Source organism: Nicotiana tabacum, chromosome 24 (genome assembly GCF_000715075.1).
Source record: "Nicotiana tabacum cultivar K326 chromosome 24, ASM71507v2, whole genome shotgun sequence".
In the NCBI taxonomy this organism is placed as follows: domain Eukaryota; kingdom Viridiplantae; phylum Streptophyta; class Magnoliopsida; order Solanales; family Solanaceae; genus Nicotiana; species Nicotiana tabacum.
In genome coordinates, this window is record NC_134103.1 from 74,321,679 (window position 1) to 74,338,354 (window position 16,676).

Genomic DNA, 16,676 nt, shown 5'->3' on the forward strand with positions numbered 1-16,676 from the left:
TGAAGACAACACTCTTCGAAGTGGTAGATGGATACATGGAGTGTAACATCATCTTCGGAAGACCATGGCTACACGAGATGAAAGTTGTGCCTTCAACATATCACCATTTGTTAAAATTTCTGAAGCCCGAGGGAATCAAACAGATAAGGGGTGATCAACCGGCAACAAGGGAGATGAATGTAATTTCGGTTTTCAGTAGCAAAGGAAATGAACGTGCGGCATAGCAATTATTGGAACCGGCACCTGCCCCCGAACCAGAGGAAGATAACCCAGGGACAGAAAAGTCGGGACAATATCAGATACCAAGGTATTTTCAAGTACCGGAAGAGACGGACGCGACAAAATCCACGACAGAAGAACTGGAGCAGGTTACGTTGTTCGAGGAATTTCTAGAAAGGAAATTCAATTTGGGAATAGGACTACACCCGGAACTCAAGTCTGCTTTTATTGAATTCCTTAAAACTAACGTCGACTGTTTTGCATAGTCGCACGAGGATATGACAGGAATCCCAACAGATATAGCCGTACACAAGTTAAGCTTGGATCTGAACATACCTCCGGTAAGACAAAAGAGCGCCCTATTGCTGAAACAAGGAATAAATTTGTCAAAGAAGAGGTAACATATTTACTTAATATTGGTTCAATCTGAGAGGTAAGGTATCCGAACTGGATAGACAATGTAGTAGTAGTACCTAAGAAAACTAATAAATTTTGCATGTGCATAGATTATAAGGATCTTAATAAGGCATGCCCGAAAGACCCACTCCCATTGCCAAATATCGATTAGATGATTGATGCTACGTCTGGACACGAGTTAATGAGTTTCCTTGATTTTTATTCTGGGTACAATAAAATCAAGATGAACCTAGAAGATTAGGAAAAGATTTCGTTTATAACAAATTTTGGTATATATTGTTATAATGTGATGCCCTTCGGGCTAAAAAATGCCGGAGCCACTTATCAACGGCTCATGAATAAGATGTTCAAAAAACAAATAGGAAAGACTATGAAAGTATATATAGACGACATGCTCGTTAAGTTTTTGAATGCAGGTGACCACCTGAAACATTTGCAAGAAACATTCGACATCCTGAGGGAGCACAATATGAAACTTAATGCCGAGAAGTGTGCGTTTGGGGTCAGTTCGGGTAAATTTCTAGGATTCTTGGTTTCACAAAGGGGAATTGAGGTAAATACCGACAAATTCAAGGACATAGAGGACATTTCAGATCAATTGTCTAACGTAAAAGAAATCCAGAGGCTTATAGGAAGATTGGCAGGTTTGAGAAGGTTCATTTCCCGTTCATTAGAAAAATGTCATCGCTTCTTCGTACTAATAAAAAAGAAAAACAATTTCGAATGGACACCGGAGTGTCAGCAAGCCTTGAAGGAGTTAAAGAAATATTTGTCAAGCCCTCCGTTGCTCTCAAAACCAAAAGAAGGTGAAACGTTGCTAGTCTACCTCGCGGTTTCAGAAGTTGCGGTAAGTGCAGTTTTAGTCCGATAGGACGAAGGTACGAAATCTCCCATTTATTACGTTAACAAAATTTTAACAGGAGCAGAAACTCGCCACCCACATCTGGAGAAATTGGCCTTAGCTCTCGTAGTCGCCACTCGGAAGTTGAGGCCCTACTTCCAATGCCACCCGATAGCGGTGGTAACTACTTTTCCTTTGAGGAATATCCTCCATAAAACCGAGCTCTCAGGTAGGTTGGCCAAATAGTCCGTCGAAATGAGCGAATTCGATATAAAATAAAAATCGAGAACTGCAATTAAGTCGCAAGTCTTGGCTGACTTCGTGGCCGACTTCAGCCCGGGACTTTTGCCTCTAGCACCTAAGGAGGCAATAATGGTGTGAGAATCGACATCGGGAGTTTGGACCTTATTTACGGACGGAGATTCAAATGTAAAAGGGTCCGGACTCGGAATAGTCATCGAAATCAAATGTAATTTGCAGTTGGTGGTAAATCAGTTCTATGGAATTTTTGACACCAAAGAGGAACATATGCAACAATACGTGGTAAAGGTTCAGGCTGTATTGGCACGATTCCGGGAGTGGTCAATAACTCATATCCCGAGGGAAGATAACGCGGAAGCAGATGCATTGGCAAATTTGGGCTCATCAACAAAAATCCAAGGATCAGAATCAGAGACAGTAGAACAACTGATGAACTCAGCCATGGACACAGATGGTTACTATGAGGTGAATTCGACTAGTTTGGTCTGGGACTGGAGAAACGAAATAATCGATTACCTCGAGCATGGAAAGTTACCCGAAGACCCCAAAACATCAAGAGCATTGCGCGCCAAAGCTGCACATTATAGCTTAAAGAAAGGCAAATTGTACGGAAAATCCTTTCAAGGCCCGTTGACCCGGTGCTTAGGAGCATCAGAAGATAACTATGTCATGAGAGAAGACCACAAAGGGATATGCGGCAACCACTCAGGTGCAGATTCTTTGGTGCTGAAATTAGCTCGGTTAGGGTATTACTGGCCCCGTGTGGAACAAGATGCTAAGGACTTTGTACGAAAATGTGATAATTGCCAACGCTACGCACCACTAGTACATCAATCGGCAGAACCCCTACATTCGGTTCTGTCCTCGTGGCCATTCATGAAATGGGGGATGGACATCGTCGGACCGCTACCACCAGTTCCCGGAAAGGTAAGATTTCTTTTTATTTTAACTGACTATTTTTCTAAATGGGTGGAAGCAGGTCCTTATCAGAAGATTGAAGAACGCGAAGTGGTCGACTTCTTGTGGAAAAATATAATTTGCAGGTTTGGAATACCAAAAGAGATTGCATGCGACAATGGGCCACAGTTTATCGGCGCAAAAGTTATAAAGTTCCTTGAAGACCTGAAGATAAAGAGGATTACCTCTTCACCTTATCATCCGAGCACAAATGGTCAAGCGGAGTCAACAAACAAAAGTGATTATTCAAAACCTCAAGAAAAGTTGGAAGCAGATAAAGGCAACTGGCCCGAAGAATTACCTGGGGTTCTATGGGCCTACCGAACAACGGCCAAGTCAAGCACGGGAGAGACCCTTTTTCCCTTGTATACGGTGCTGAAGCTTTGATATCGGTGGAAGTGGGGGAACTAACCTTACGGTATTTCCAGGCGAACAAAGAATCGAACAACGAAGTAATGCTAATCAACTTGGAGCTGCTCGAGGAACATAGGGACTTGGCGCATGTCAGAATGGCAGCCCAAAAGCAGAGAATAGAGCGATAATATAATCGAAGAGCCAACCTCTGATATTTCAAAGTAGGAGACTTGGTCTTGAGGAAGGTAAGTTAGGCCCAACATGGGAAGGCCCTTATCTGGTTTCAGCTATCACTCGAAAAGGATCATACGAGTTGGAGAACCAAAACGGAGACAAGTTGCCCAACAACTGGAACGTGGATCACCTCAAAAGATATTACAACTGACGAACAACAGTCAAACGAAAAGTATGTGCTGCACTCTTTTTCCCTTCGTTTAGGTTTTGTCCCAATTAGGTTTTTCTAGCAAGGTTTTTAACGAGGCAGCGGCGGAATGCATACTACGAAGACAAAAGTGATAGGACCTTTCATAACAGGGCAAACAAACAAGTTTCCACTCGGGGACGATCAGAAAATCTTTGCTTCGATAGCAAATTCCCACCGGGAAGTTAAGTTTTCTACCGAACGGAGGTTACCCGATCGTTCCCAAGCACAAACCACTAGGGGACTGTTAGGTATTCTTTCGCTCGATAGCATGGGTTCCTAATGGGTAACAAGATATGTTTCCGAGTGAAGGATTACCTAGCAATTCATTGGTGGGATCTTCGAAGACACAAGACTTCCAGTGTTGCAATTAGCATTCGAACACTGGGGGGGGGGGGGGGATGACACTAAATGCCAGGCAACACTGAATGCCACGTCAATCGGGGAATGAAAATCAGGAACAAAATACATCATCGGGACCGGGGACTCGCAGCCAGCCCCGTAGAAACAAGTTATACAAGATAAACACAAGTCATGGCAATTTCTTTATAGCCACAAGTCATGGCAATTTCTTTACTGCATAGCAAAATGCTTATGTACTTTTGAAAATAGAAGGATCTAAATGAAATGAAATCCTTATGTTTTTATCTTGTTTCTTGTCCGAACGATGATTAATTTTACCATTTAAAATTTAAACAAGTACTTCAAATATTTGTGCCGTAATGAACAAGAGACGTCCTCTTCAAGAGCATCGTAAACATAAGAGGGAACTCTCTTATAAAAACCCTCACATTAAAGGGTTGGTTCCAGAAGAATCAATGCCCGGAATCCATAATGCCATCGAGGAAAAAATATACCCGAAGCTGCATACGAAAAAGACGCAAAGAGCAAACTTGCACAAATACTTATAAAAACCATCACGTTAATGAGTTGGTTCCGAAAGAATCAATGCCCGAAATCCATAATGCCATCGGGGGAAAAATACACCCGAAGCTGCATACGAAAAAGACGCAAAAGGCAATCTTGCGCAAATACTTATTGAAACCCTCATGTAAAAGGGATAATTCTCGGAACCAAAATGCTTCGAAAAAAAGCATCCGAGATTACACATAATTAAGCACGAACAGAACAACATGCGCAGAATACTTAAGCAAGTACGAAAGTTAAAGACTTGCATGAATATTCAAAACGAAAATAGGACTCAAACGATACTTGAGCAAAAAATATGTTTTTATTTACAAGGGCACGTCAGAGTGATAAAGGTACAAAATAGAAAAAGAAAGAAAAAGCTAAGCTACAGCGTCTCCGGAATCAGGAAGAGAAGTATCCGCATCCCCAGGAGTTGGTTCCACCAATGGCTCAACATTTTCCCCAGCTTGGTTTTCGGTATCATCACCTTCCGATCCCTCTTCATTTTTCGAAAACTCAGAACCGAAATCAGAAGAACCTGGAGCGTCAGACTGCGCCAGGAGTCCATTTTATTGCAGCCAACTCAAGCTCTTGGGCTTTAGCAATTTCGGCATCAATGTCAATGATACTAGTCTTGGCCTCTTCCAAGGTTTTTGTCCTCATGCTATACATGGAATAAGCTTTTACAACAATGAGGGAAGCCTCTTGGCACTTGAGTTCTTCTTTGAGTTGAGTAATTTCGACGGAAAGGTTTTCCCGGGCGGACCTGACAGATTTGAGACTGACATCGAGCTCACGGACAGTTGAACTATAGAGCCTATTATGCTTGATAGTTTTCCTGTACTTTGCCGCCATAATAACAAGCTCTTCACTTTTGGAGTTTAAGGTTACTTCCAAATTAATCACTCTTTCAGCAGAGGCATCCTCGCGCTCGGTTGCAGCAAGAATGGTGTCCTGGACTTCAGCCCATTTAGCCTTGGTTTCATCAAATCTAGCCCTCAGCGGGCCAACTTCTTGGCTGAGGGTTATCACTTCTTGCTCGCTTTGCTGAAAACGAGCTTCCAAAACATCGGCCTTGGTGGCTCTGGTTTCCAGTTTCGAGAGGCGGAGAACAGTCTGGTTTCGTTCCGCCAAAAGCTGATCCCCGTTCAGAAGTAAGTTCTTCTTTCTCACGAATCAGCTTTTGAAGGCCCTCAGAAGATAGAAAATTGGCCTGTAAAACAAGAAGAGGTAAAACTCAAAATACATTCATTCAAAAGTAGGGGAAATAATAGAGGAAAAAATAAATGTACCGCTGCGGCATTATGCATAGAATTGTTCAACAAACACTCCCCCGAGAGTGTCTGAATCTTCTCCTAGTCTTTTTTCTGAAGCCAAAGGCTTCAGATATTTAGCAAGCTCCACCGGCCTCGAAAGCAAGTTGCACCCGGTGGAGACCGAAAGGGTAACACTCCTCCTCCTTTGTGGATCTTCAGAAGGGGCAACATAATTTTGCCCCAAATTCCCATGAACTGGGGACTGTGGAGGAGGGGCACCTTCTTCATGGTCAGGTGCAGCCGATAGAGATGATGTAGCAACCGCTGTTGGAAGAGTGGATGAATATGGGAATAATGTAGCAGTTGCTGGTGATGGTGAAGGTGGAGATGAAGCTGATGGAGTAGAAGAGTGAGAAGCAACTGCATCAAATGCAGTGCTGGTTATTTGATTCTCACCAACCAAAGACGGAATGGACCCGGTACTCAGCCTCGCAGTACCGGTTACAGTAATTGGGGCCCGAGAGCCGGAATTGGCATTATCAACCAAATCAAATTCTCCCCAAAGTGCTGAGATGTCATCTTCAGTTGTTGCAACTGTCTCAACAGGTCGGGCATCCTGTTGAGATGATGAGGATCGTATCCTTCTATGTAAAAAAGCTCCCTCATCCCTAGCTTCTTCATCATCGTCGATCATCACAATGTCTATGACCGGCCCGGAAGGAGGACCAGTCACTATCGCCACCGGGGATGACTCGGGGGCATCAACCTTTACCCTCTTATTCTTTTTCTCGGCCGTAGAGGAACGTCTTCTTTTTGGTTGCTTGTTCTCTGGCCGGGGACTCCGTGAAGAAACGCTTGCGCCCGAAGCAGGCCCGGAGATGCTTGTTCGAGTAAGTGCCTCCTGAAGCAGCCTCACCGCATCAGTAGGGTCAGCCAAAACATCCTCTTCGGGGACATCAACTAAGCCCGCAGGTAGACCTGATTTCGTGAGCAAGTCAGAAGGGTTCAACCAAGTTCTTCAAATACAAAAAGTGGAAACGAGGTAAATTAAAGTTACCATGATTTTTGGCCTTCCACCCTTATTTAATAGACAGTTCTTTCCACAAACGGGTTTCAGGCATTGTGATGTCCAAGATCTTCTGAACCCACCGGTCCAAGTCTTCTATCACCGGTGGGATCCATCGAGTTCAATACAAGCATGAAAGAATATTTAGTAAGAAAAGATGTATTAAAGAGAACTTATGAAAGCGATTCTAAGCAACCGGAAATGATGATGCCGTTGTTGGAATAATGTCACTAGTAGCAACTGCAACGAACCGTTACATCCACCCACGGTCATTGTCGTCGTCCATGCTAGACAGCAAAGCATGATGTCCACGCTTGCAAAGGTTTATCATTCCTCGCGAAAGATTTTGGGGGACTAGAGATTCATCATATGAGCTAGGGTTAGCTCCTCTTCAGTTTCTCGGCACAGACGTCGAAGGCAGGAAACCGTCTTCCACACTGAAGGACTTACCTGTGTCAAACATACTTGGTAGCGGAGGCAAAACTCCACAATCACGGAATCAAGATCCCCGCTCAAAGAAAACGCACCCAAAGTAAAGGGATACGTGAAAAAATATGTAAACCTTTCCCTGGGAAGGGTCACTCACTCCGATAGGTCAGGAGCAATAATGTCTAACTCATGACAGCGGCAGTCCTCCTTCACAGCAAAACTACTGAAAGGGCGAATAGAAGAAGGGTACCTACTAACAGCTCATGTGCGAGGGTTAGCAGTAGCCAGTTTCTCTTCAAAATTCTTCGAAGTACTAAGCCTTCTTGGGATGATAGAGCCTACCGTTGGAGGAACGAAATCCTCGGTTTTGTTCTTGTCCTTTGAAGAACTAGCACGTTTTGAAGAGGAAGCCATTGAAATAGAAGGAAGGAAAATTTCTGGTTCGAAAAAGATCAGAGAAAAGTTGGGAAATAAAGGTGCAAATTAGAAGTTTGAGAGATTATGAAGTACATAAGAGAAGGATGATGCATATAACTAAAATTTGGGAGGCTAAATTCATGCCCATGATTACCTCGATAATCGGCAAAAGGCGTGCTAAATCATGGGAAGACATGTGTTCGGGGCATTAAATGCGGAGAGACAGGCGTCTAATCAATCGTCAGTGGCCTTCAAAAGGTATTATAGTAATTCCCGCCAAAAGAGTGTTTCTACCAATTTTTCGGTAATACAAGGTTATGTCGCCGAAAAACAAGGGGACTATCTGTATAGGAAAAAATACGACATGACACGTGGCCGCTTAAACGAAGGACACGTGGAACACAAAATGGAGATGGCCACCGAACATAGCTATTCTGCTTGTCACCGGAAGGAATAATGTTCATCAAATGAGTATTAAATGCTTTGCGTCCGGTAACATTTAATATGGAATATTTTACAGCATTAAGGATGATGGTCTGTTACAAGGAATTTGACATTTATGTCTAATGTTACATCTTCATCAATGGCCCTCATAATTGACATTAAATAAGTGCATGATCTTAGGACCTCCTTCTCTAGATATAGCTATAAATAGAGAACTTAGTTATCATTGTAAGGAAAATTTTCTGGTTAAATTCTATACAATATTTTAATACAATTTTGTTCTTTTATTCTCTCCCTTTGGATCATTGTTGTGCCCGGAAATCATGTTCTCAGACTCACTTGCTCTGTCGTTCCATCTATATTCTAAGGCTAAGTATTTTATATTTTATCAATTATTTCATTATCTTTTGGATCAATTTAATTCACTTGTCTAGAAATCACGAACAAATTCAACTGTACCGTTTTACGGGTAAACACATGTGCTTGTAATAATAATAGTTTTGGATTCTATCTACATTTGACTAGCTACTTCTGCCCAATGAAAGAGAGGCAGTGGAGTAAGGTACTAATTAAATACACTTTACAAAAAGCAGTAGCATTATTCTAGAGAACAGATAAAAGGATAAAAGAAGAAGATTTCAAGAGTTAAAAGAAAAAAGAAACCTAACACACATAAAAAGAAGAAAACAGAAGAACCTTTTCCTCCTTTTTAAATATTTCTTTTTGGGTGGAGATGGGCAATAATTATGGAGGAAGGAATTGTGCATAAAATTTAATTTTGTAGTTCATTATAAATGTCATTTTAGTTATAAGATCGTTTCCCAGGGAATATAATCAGTAAAAAATAACATAGGAGATACTCTAAATAAAACATAGCAAATGTTTATGAGATAATTTATTCAATTCAAAATAGGAGACCATTTCCTTGTGAGCATATCCTGGATCATTTCTTAGCTTACCAAAATGCTAATCAAAAGGTTCTAATATGTACACTACGCGAAAATGATCTCGTGTGATTACTTACATTTTGAATAGAAGAAAATAATATTTTCAAATCTCTTGTGTGTTATTTTCAGATTTGTTATATATAAAAATAAATATCACTTATAAAAAAGACATAAAACTATAAACAAATTTGTAAAGATTACAAAATCAATATTAACTTTCACCACCAATTAGTGTACATATTGATTATAGATTCACACCTTTGAATAAGGATAAAGTTACAACTTGCAACTAACCAATTCCATGAATCCATAAAGAATATTATCAATGTTATTATAAGACTATATATACACCCCAATATTGCCTCTTAAATCCCTTAGTTCCTTCCAAAGAATATATATATAGAAAACAATAAATTACACTCTCACCCAAATTAAGCTTTCTCTATTTTTAGCAAGGAAAGTGAACAAATTAATGAACTTTGTATACGGTTAAAATCGGGACCACCCGATTTTACTATTTGACCGAAACTGGGAGGTCGCATCAAAGGATGGCTTTGTAACGGAACAGACTAAACCACAAGGATAAGGTACAGAGTTCAGAATCGAGGTACCTGTCGAGATCGAGGCTAGTATCGATCGAAGCCAAATGAGACAAATATTGAGCATGATCGAAGATAGCACAATAACAGAAAAGCGAGATATACGTGACTGGTCGAGGATCATGGCGTAAATCTCGGAACGAATCAAATCAAAAACGGTTAATTAGCTAATCATGGGATTTTCTTCTGTAATTAAAATTATACCATAAGTGAAATTCCTCTACTATTTAAGGGGGTTCTAATCATATGTAAGACACAATGTTCACAGATATCAAAGCAATATAATTCTCTTTATCGTTTATACTGTTGTTCATCAGCTTGTTATATTTTAATTGTTCTTGTATCAACCAGTGTGAGGGTATCCAAACTCGAGGGATGAGTTCTATTCTAACACTGGTTTGCTTTACTTTATAGTTTATTTATGTTATTAATCTTCATATTTATCAATTGGTATTAAGTGAAATTACGTATCCTTAGAACCACATTATAAGTTTAATTGTTATCCAATTTTAAGGTTAAACAAACTTATTCATAGTGGAGAAGAGTAACATTCTTAGGTACAAAACTCTTTTCCATTTCATCGAGTTATTCATTTTCTTGGTCATAATCTCAAGATTTTTCACTCAACTTCCATTAGCTTTCAAGTTGTGTATAGAATATTTCAAAGGACTATTCATAACTCTCATTAGTCCCATATTCATCTTTGTTCTTGGAAATGCAATTGTCATCATCTTATTCTTATTAAAATGTTGTCACTCGTCAACTAAAGAACATGGTTCAACAATTAACAATCATAAAATTCTCAGACCCTACTTGTGGGATTACACTGAATTTATTGTTGTATTCAACGATCCTAAAATCGAGTTATGTAAGGAGTGCATGTGCATTTCCTCAGGTAGAGAAGTAGAAAGGAAAATCTATAGAAGCCAATCAGAGAACTTGACAAGGAAATTATCTTATGTGGAGGAGCGGCCTAATAATAGGGTATTGAGGCAGTCGGCGACGGTAGCATGCCGGAGATACAGCGAGAAACCGGTGGCAGAGATGAGTAGTGAAGAGTTCAGATATACAGTCAGTGGCGGACCCAGAATTTTGTGCAAGCGGGTTCAATCTTAGAAGTACATAACTTTAGTCGTAAAATAATAGTTGTCAAGTGGGTTCAAATAAAATATTTATACAAAATTTACACAGCTTTAATCCTAATTTATACATATACACAGTATTATTTTTTGATGAAACTGGTTCAATTGAACTCGCTTGCCACCACGTGCTTCCGCCACTGCATACAGTGGAGGCGTTCATTGCCAGGCAACAAAGATTTTTGAGGGAAGAAGAGTTTGCAGCTATTGTTTTTTCTGAAGCATAGCTTTTTTGTTCTCTTTAATTTTTCTTAATTAAAAGAAAGAATTTAACTTGTGTAAACTGATGGATGTAAATAAATGTTTACACTATGTTTAACCCAAAAAATAATTTTAGAATAATTGAATATATATTATAAAGCCATTAGCAAACAGATTTATCAAAAGTGCGTTTAATGAAGTGAAGAGCAACAATGATAAGTAAAACAGAATTAAAGAATGGAATAAAAGAATTTTTATCGACCGCCGTCCTTTGATACGCAAATACAAATACAAATTCAAAGATATAGTTGAAATGATAGCTTTGGAGAAGGCTATGTAGAGTGTATCATGTGTAATATAATATAATATGTCCGTTACAAGTGAACTAAAGTATTTATGGCTAATTAGAATATGATTGTTACGAGTTTTTAGCCTATACGTGGTTAGTGGAGGGCGAGATCCTCGCCGACCATAACCGTGATGGCATAACAAATGGGGGCCATGACCTCGGGAAGGTCTCGAGTATACCAAATTAAAGTTGGGCACCGAAGGTGTCCAGTCTATTTCAGATACATGCTTGGTGAATCCCTTATGTTACTCTTGTTCTGGATTCGGATAGTCGACCCCTTCAGTTCTCCGGTTCTGTCTTTCGTGCTTACATGTGTCAAACTGCTCCTGCTACGTGTCATTATTCTGTTGAGCCACGGGGTATGATCAATTTTTATCAATAAACACTATTATTATTTAAAACATAATTATTGTTAATTATTATGTTGCATAATAAGTCATGATATTAGTAACATTAAAGATAAGATAGGTTAATTATCACAGGTAGGTAACTTTCTGTATGTGTTCCAGAGCATCATAGGCTTTCAAAAAAATTCTTGTGGAATCCGTGAAACTTAAGTATGGAGGTGAAAATTATCCCGCTCGCACGTGCGGCTGCAAAGATCTGATCCCCGCTGGAACTCGACCAATCCCAATAGCTGTTGCGACAAAACATCACTTTTCTTTCCCTCCAACCGTGAGTCCGGATTGTCGCCGCGAAGTTGAGTGAACGTAATCTTTTCGACTTCAGCGAAAATGTTCAAAGCACCACCTTCGTCAATTATCTTGATATCGAAAGGAAAGAGGACAGCGTCTTACTTACTTAAAAGTAAAAAAAAAAAGACTAACTGCATGTCGAGCGCTTAAACGGAGCTTGTGGTCACTCGTTCCTCGCTTGTTCGAAAGAGTTTCAAATTGGATTTAACACTACATACGATATGTCCCTCCATAGTCGAGTCCTTGAGTCCTTTCTTTGGAAGTAGTGAATGTAGTAAGAGGTGTATAACCACTACCCTTTCTTTGCTTAAAAAAAGGTACGTACTAATTGAGAGTGGAATCTATCCTCATAAATATCTTCGGGCAAGGGACGCTTGATAATATTTATGCTAAGACAATCACTAAGCTCCCGACGCCTCTGTTTGTCCTCTTGTAACTGATGATAAACCCCAGCAATAGGCGTCACGGGTTCACCAGGAGGTGGGCTTGGAAGCAGCCATCCTTTGAAGAAAGCGTAATAGCTCACTGGTCTAGCTCCATGGCACCAAAAATGTATCGGGGCTCAAGTGATTCACTGAAGCGACGAGACCTTGAAAGCAATTTTTTCAAGTGTCAGTAGCAGAATGTTCTATCAATCGGGGAAGGTTTTTGGTGACAAGACCTCGAGATATCAGAAGTAAGAATGCTGACATGAGTAACGAAAAATCCTATGAAAAACACGATCGCCTGCTAGTGGAAGGTTTTCTGCGTTCAGTCAATCTACGCAGACAGAATCCAAGTCCAAGACTTGAGTGATAATGCTAGAGAACGTATCCTTCTTGGCAAGGCAAACAACCTTTTCCAAGGTTTCGAAGGAAAGATAGATCTGAACTAACACAATCACTATAATTATCCCTCTTGTATGTATATAAGTTTTTTGATGAAAAGAGGGGATTATGATACCCTAGAAGCGTGTGAGAAAGATGGGTACGTAAAGTGAGTAATGGTTAAATTCTCCTCCACAAGCCCTCTGATGTGAGGATGCACACTGCTTTAAATAGAAAGCGCAATGCAACATCCCCGAATGTCGGGCCGTCCTCATTACCGTAATAGCAAATGGGTAAGCTCCAATACATAACTCCTTAGTACATCAATGACTATCAAGATCGCTTTGTTAATCAGTGACCTTAATAACCGAGAGTCTTCTAAAACTCTCTGCCACAAACTAAAGAATTGAATTACCTTGCGCCGGTATCATTTCGCTTGTCGCTTAGATGTTCTTTTGGCTGATCTTTTCTCTTTTGTTTTGGTTTTGAGTATGGGGGAGGGCAAGGACTTCCTCTTCCGGTCCCTTCAAACTCCTCATCGAAAGATTTATTCGGGCTCCAGGTCCTATCGATATAATCCAGGAGCAAGGATTCCGGAAAGTCAAATTCTATATTGCAAGTGCAAGTCGATGTTCCTAATATGAAAATGAAAGTGGAGTGAAAGCTGGCCCTAAACAGGATCCAAAGACGTTTAAGTCCAGTTCCAATCTGGATATAAAAGTCAAGCTCAATCGTCGAAAGTGAGATCTCTATTAGTCCAGTCTTATTTTCTCTTTTGAGTCAGGTTCTTAAGGCAGGAAATCGGATTTTCTGAATATCTCTCTTTTGGCCTATGTTGTAAGTTAGTTAGTTAGAGATCAAAACTGGACCTGAGAGTGACTAGACTTCTAGTAAGAGTAGGTGCGTCTTAAGTTGAGGAGAGTTGTTCACAAGCAATGGTTATGAGGTAGAAAAGATTCCACCCTTCTAGTCGACTGAATGTGATGAAAGGAAAGTCGACTGAATGTGATGAAAGATTATATGCTTAATACATGCAAGTCAAATATAATATGAAGGATTTCCCTTCTAAAGGCAGGGGTGAGGACTCCATTTCGGCATTAAGTAAGGAGTTGGAGGAAATCAAGGCGCATCCACTTCGTTATCTCATTCTCTTTTTGTGCAAAGAGGTAGAAAAGATTCCGCCCTTCTAGTCTCGAATAGTGGACAATGTATAATTGATAGCGGTGCTATTGATCACTACTCTGGTATGAGTACCATTTTCTCTTTACTTAACCCATCAACATCATTGGGTAAGCTAAAGCTTGCTGATGGCTCTACTACTCCCATTGTTGGGAGTGGTACTGTGAAAGAAAACCATCTCGTCCTTACCCTTGAATTCTCTTTTATATGTTCCGTCTTTTAATCTCTTGTCTATGAGCTGTCCAACAATTTGTCACTCAACAACTGGATTCTGCATTTACTTTGGTGACAATCTAATTTCTTGGGGCTCTAAAAAGAAACCAACAGTTGCCCGCGCTAGTGCAAAAGCTGAATACAAAGCATTAGCTATCACTACTTTCTGAAATTTGATGACTCTCCTACTTGCTAAAGGATTTACATATGTCAATTCCCCACCCATTATTCCCGCTTAGAATAATAAAATAAATGATATTTGTCAAGAAGTGCAAAATCATATGGATACGATTCTCATTTTGTATCTTGATTAATTGGATCGTTTCTTTATGGATTCCTATCCCAAACTCTTAGAGATGTATTTCCGAGTATTCCAGGATCATTTCTTCCAAGAAGAGGATTTCCTCTAATTCTATGAATTTTTCTAGAAGACTCTTTTCTTGAATATTATTAAAAAAAATTGGATACACCAGATCCGGATCGGTTATTGATAGAGTGAATAAATCTGTCATTTCTTGAAATCTCTCTTCTGATTCAAAATCGTAGTGTAATGTGTATCCTCACATGTTCCGGTCATGGAATAGATGAAATAAATCAAAAAGTAGATTTTGTTCAAGAATGAAATCTTATTGGAACTGTCCATATTCGGTTCATCCTTCGGAACCATATCACATCCCGGATCTGATGAAATAGGATGAATTGAGATGGTATTTTGTAAATACGTAATTATCTTGAATATATTAACCATTTCTTTATTTTCCAATCACTTGTAAGGGACAAAAGAAAGATCTTGTTGTTTCTTCAATAATTTCTGATCTCTAGTGGACCTCTCAGTAGGATTCGTACCCAGGTAGGTAGCGAGGTTGGTGTTTTATTTAAGCTCAACACCGTGCTGGAACTCCTCATGAGAGAGAATCAATTATTTCTACCTTTCTTAAGAAATGCATTCCATAATCCTAGTTAGGGCCGCATACCTCACTAGTATAGGCCTCATACGCCTTAATCGCATTTTGGATCCTTCCAGACCAATCTTTCATCAATTTTCGATTTGGTGGGTGGGTCTAGGGTGAACGAAAGAGATGTGTAGCAGAGGGCAGGTGAGGCATTGTGTCGTCGAAGATAAAGAAATCGCTTTCCTTTGTGAGAGAGGTTTGTGCACATGAATTAATAGTCAAAGTATAAGAAAGATGAGACTCCTTTTTCTGCTCACTCATAGGGGTCGGGACCCCCACAAAGGGGGAAGGAGTCGACTGAATATCTCAGCCATTGGCGGATATCGGTAGTTGTCCGGTCGTACCCAAACAATAATATTCCAGAGGAAAATACACCTAAGATCAAATATTTTGAGCCGGCTTCCGTAGAAAATTCAGACTTTCTTTTTGATGCTACTATCACCGACCCGAGATCCATGGATCACAGACAGTATCTCCCCATGGCCAACCCTTCACGCATGAAATAGGAATGATAGGAGATTGACCGGTCGGGGTCGAGTGATCTCAGGGGTTTAGGGGTGCTTCTCCTGCTGCGACTACCTCTCTATTTTCAAAATATATCCAGTGAAGGTTTCTTTTGTCTTCATCACCGCCTCACCAAAAGTTAGCTAACATTTTTTCCAACTGGTCAAGAACACAGAGTCTAGTTCCCCTCCGTTCTCGACCAGACGAAGGAGATATGAATTCCATTTAGGCAGGTCAGGGCCAATGGCTTTCTCTGATAGAGGCTCGCTTCTTCAAGTTCAAGTTTCGCTTGCTGCTTCTCATTTTGATAGGAGTAGGTGCTTGCAGCTCGCTCGCTCCTCAGTGAGGAAGGGACCTAGAACAGAGAAGAGTGTTCCTTCGTCACCCTCTAGCGTACCGAACTTGTGAAAAGCATGATTTAAGATATGCACGGATGTGCTGGCACTCAATTAGTAGCACTGGCACGCCCACTCTGGTCTCACGGGGCGGGCCCCTGTGGTTTGATCGTTGGGTCATGCTAATTCCATACGAATCTCTTCCTATTTAAGGGGTTGAACGTGGGGGATGTTCTTATTTTACCGGAGGGGTTTGAATTAGCTCTTCCCAATCGTATCTCTCAAAAGAACCAACGGGTGAAAGGAAAGAGCGGGGTCAGCCATCGACAAAGGAATACCGAACCCCTGCCCTGATCGGTCACTTTTCTGGGCCGAGATATATAAGTGGAAGTCATAAAAAAGAAATCTTTCTCTTTGCACCTCAGATCAAGATGAGGGCATTCAATAAATCTTCTCTTCCTCTATCTACCCCAGCCTTAGTTCGATCGGTCATGGGGCTTCCCTCTGCCAAGAATTGAGAGAAGATATTTCGCTTTTACTCAGTACATAGATTCGGATTAGTCAAAATAGAAGTAGACAGATCAAGGTGCAGAAGGCAAGCAGGAAATCCAATTCTTTTAAAAGAGAACCTAAATCCCCTATTAGATAATCATAGTCGATGATAACATCATTATATCCATCGCTATTACAGAACCGTACGTGAGATTTTTACCTCATACGGCTCCTTAGAGGTCACAAATAAATCTAAGGACCCTTTCCTATTCT